We start from the raw sequence: 4565 nt of genomic DNA on the forward strand, positions 1-4565 counted from the left end.
CATCCAATCTCGTCATCATGGTGCAGATCGAGTCAAAGAAGCAAGGCTTCAAACTCTTATGTCTGAATTTGAGAGAATCAGGATGAATGATTCAGACACAATAGATAGCTTTTCAAGCAAGCTATCGGAGATTGCATCAAAAGCGGTTTCTCTTGGGCAGACAATTGAGGAAGCAAAACTTGTGAAGAAGTTTCTCAATAGTCTACCAAGGAACAAGTTCATTCAGATCATAGCATCTCTTGAACAAGTTTTGGATTTACAGAGAACAAGCTTCGCGGAGATCATAGGAAGACTCAAGGCCTATGAAGAGCGGATCCTTAATGAGGAGGATCACCAAGATACTCAGGGTAAGCTGTTATTTGCAAACTCACAAAACACTTGGGGTTCCAGAGGCCGAGGACGAGACAGAGGAGGCAGAGGAAACAGAGGACGAGGAAGAGGCAGAGGCAGAGGCTACACACAAGAACAACAAACAAATCAAGGAGATCAGAATGATTCAAAGGATAAGAAGGATAGGTCGAAGGTGGTTTGTTATCGGTGTGATTAGCTAGGACACTATGCTTCTACATGTCCTGATCGACCACAGCAACATCAAGAAGAAGCAAATAAAATTGAGACAGAGAATGCGGATGCAGCTCTTTATTTGCATGAGGTTGTGTTTTTGAATGAAGAGAAGGTGATTCCGAAAAACTATGAGACTAGCAACACAGCAGAGGAGTTGTGATATCTTGACAATGGGGCAAGTAACCACATGACTGGCCATAGAGAGTATTTTTCGGAGCTCAATGAGAACATCAAAGGAAAAGTGAAGTTCGGTGATGGTTCTTGTGTTGAAATTGCAGGAAAAGGAGCGATTCTTTTTCAAAGTAAGACAAGTGAACAGATTCTGGTTTCAGACATCTACTACATTCCCTCTCTTAAAAGCAACATTATGAGTCTAGGACAGGCTACAGAGGTTGGTTGTGACGTCAGGATGAGACAAGACTACCTTACAGTCCATGATCCCATTGGAAGATTGTTGGTGAAAGTAACAAGATCACCAAATAGGCTCTACAAGATTAAGCTGAAAATAGGCAGACCAATATGTCTACATTCGAGTATTGCAGATGAAGCTTGGAAGTGGCATGCTCGGTTAGGACATATCAGTTTTAAAACAATGAAGATGATGTTCCAGCAACAGTTAGTACAAGGATTGCCGGAAATAAGAGAAGAGAAAAGATTGTGTGAGTCTTGCTTAGTTGGAAAACAAACTCATCAATCGTTCCCCAAGGCCTCATTGTTTCGAGCTTCAAAGCCATTGGAGCTTCTACATGCTGACTTATGTGGTCCTATCACACCTTCAACCTTGGCTAATAACAAATATGTGTTTGTTATTATAGACGATTTTTCAAGATATATGTGGACTATCTTGTTAAAAGAGAAAGGTGAAGCTTTTGAGAGGTTCAAGGTGTTTAAGAGCTTGGTAGAGAAGGAGATTGGGAGTTCTATCTTAACTCTAAGAAATGATAGAGGAGGAGAGTTCACTTCAGGAGAATTCAGTGAGTTTTGTGATACAAGCGGTATCAAAAGACAACTCACAGCCCCTTACACACCACAACAAAATGGTGTTGTGGAAAGAAGAAATAGAACTCTAATGGAGATGACAAGAAGCACTATTAAGGCAATGAAGGTACCAAATTATCTTTGGGGAGAAGCAGTTCGCCATGCTACTTATCTGATCAACCGAATACCAACAAGAGCGCTTGAGGGTATGACTCCATATGAGTGTTTACGAGGAGTGAAGCCAAACATTGAGCATTTAAANTAGATGAAGCTTGGAAGTGTCATGCTCGGTTAGGACATATCAGTTTTAAAACAATGAAGATGATGTTCCAGCAACAGTTAGTACAAGGATTGCCGGAAATAAGAGAAGAGAAAAGATTGTGTGAGTCTTGCTTAGTTGGAAAACAAACTCATCAATCGTTCCCCAAGGCCTCATTGTTTCGAGCTTCAAAGCCATTGGAGCTTCTACATGCTGACTTATGTGGTCCTATCACACCTTCAACCTTGGCTAATAACAAATATGTGTTTGTTATTATAGACGATTTCTCAAGATATATGTGGACTATCTTGTTAAAAGAGAAAGGTGAAGCTTTTGAGAGGTTCAAGGTGTTTAAGAGCTTGGTAGAGAAGGAGATTGGGAGTTCTATCTTAACTCTAAGAAATGATAGAGGAGGAGAGTTCACTTCAGGAGAATTCAGTGAGTTTTGTGATACAAGCGGTATCAAAAGACAACTCACAGCCCCTTACACACCACAACAAAATGGTGTTGTGGAAAGAAGAAATAGAACTCTAATGGAGATGACAAGAAGCACTATTAAGGCAATGAAGGTACCAAATTATCTTTGGGGAGAAGCAGTTCGCCATGCTACTTATCTGATCAACCGAATACCAACAAGAGCGCTTGAGGGTATGACTCCATATGAGTGTTTACGAGGAGTGAAGCCAAACATTGAGCATTTAAAAGTGTTTGGCTGTTTGGCATATTCGAAAATTCAGGCTACAAACCAAAAGAAGCTCGACGATCGATCAAAACCGTTAGTACACCTTGGGATTGAGCCAGGATCCAAGGCATATCGGCTTTATGATCCAACAACCAGGAAGGTTGTTGTCAGCCGCGACGTTGTGTTTGATGAAAGAACGGGATGGAGCTGGAACAAGACAGAACAAGGATCAATGAGGGATCCAGGAATGTTTCAACTACGATGGGGTGAAACTATTGATGTTGGAGAAGGACCTGCAGTTATTGGTAATGTAGAACAGGAACAAGAACAGAACCAAGAACAGGGTGAAACCGAAAGTGATACATTAAGTGATTCTGAGCAAGAAGAAGTCGAGAATGACTTGGGCGAGGAGAACAATGTACAAGTTCAGCAAGAAGAAATTGGCTATCCGCAGCTTCGATGATCGGCTCGTCAAATAAACCGACCAAGCTATCTTGATGACTATCTTCTTCTTGCTAATACAGAGTGTGAGAAGCTGCTTCTTTCACTTAATGATGAGCATGTGAACTATCACGAAGCGAAGGAACTAATGGTGTGGACAAACGCTTGTGTGGAAGAAATAAAATCAATTAACAAGAACAAGACCTGGTTCTTAGTTGAAAAACCACACGGTGCCAAGATTATTGGTCTTAAATGGATTTTTAAGATCAAAAAGAACGCGGATGGTTCCATCAACAAATACAAGGCGAGGTTAGTTGCAAAAGGTTATGTGCAACAATCAGGGATCGACTTTGACGAAGTATTTGCACTGGTAGCTCGACTCGAGACAATAAGACTACTTATGGGGATTGCTGCTTCCCGCGGATGGGGAATCCACCACCTTGATGTCAAGATGGCGTTTTTGCATGGAGAGCTAAACGAAGATGTCTATGTGTCTCAACCAGAGGGCTTTGAAAAGAGGGGAGAAGAACATAAGGTTTTTAAACTTTCCAAAGCTTTATATGGGTTAAGACAGGCTCCACGAGCGTGGAACACAAAGCTTGATCAAATCTTGAGAGGTTTGAACTTCAAAAAGTGCTACAAGGAGAGTGCAGTGTATCGGAAGGCAAACAGGGAGAAGTTTCTTCTTGTAGCTGTATACGTTGACGATCTCTTTGTCACTGGGAACTCATTGGGAGTGATTCAAGAGTTCAAAGCTAGTATGGAGTCCAAGTTCGAGATGTCAGACTTAGGACTACTCACCTACTACCTTGGCATTGAAGTACATCAAGGAAAAGATGGCATCGNAACTCTCTTTATTGATTGTTTAGAAAATCTCATAAAACTAAACAACTCACAAACTCTCTTTGTGTTTCGATATCTGTTTGATACAACCCATCAAACATATTTATAGGGAACTCGACTTAGTTCCTATTCCTATTTTGATAATGGNTCCATGGAAGAAGCAAACACATCAGCAAGCGTTATCATTTCATCCGAGAGTGTGTTGAAAATGAGCAAATTGAAGTAGAGTTTGTACCAGGAGAAGATCAGTGTGCAGACATACTAACAAAAGCCCTAGCAAGGATTCAGTTCAAGATAATGAGGAGTTTGATCGGCGTTCAAGACCTCTTGAAAAAGGACTCGAAGCTTAAGGGGGTGATTGTTGGGTAAGCTTCTAGAATGTTCAGCTCAAGATTTCCTTAACCAAGTTGGGTTAAGAGAAAAGGGAAAGTTCTATTTAGGANTTGAGAACAGTCGCTTTGTTTAGCTGCGAAGCCGAGTTCATGGCCGCAACAGAAGCAGCGAAGCAAGCTATATGGCTACAAGACTTGATGAGTGAACTTATGGGACAGAATTGCGAGAAGACAACCATATACATCGACAACAAGTCAGCCATAGAGCTCTCTAAGAATCCCGTTTTCCATGGAAGAAGCAAACACATCAGCAAGCGTTATCATTTCATCCGAGAGTGTGTTGAAAATGAGCAAATTGAAGTAGAGTTTGTACCAGGAGAAGATCAGTGTGCAGACATACTAACAAAAGCCCTAGCAAGGATTCAGTTCAAGACAATGAGGAGTTTGATCGGCGTTCAAGACCTCT

Source organism: Camelina sativa, chromosome 7 (genome assembly GCF_000633955.1).
Source record: "Camelina sativa cultivar DH55 chromosome 7, Cs, whole genome shotgun sequence".
NCBI classification, from domain to species: domain Eukaryota; kingdom Viridiplantae; phylum Streptophyta; class Magnoliopsida; order Brassicales; family Brassicaceae; genus Camelina; species Camelina sativa.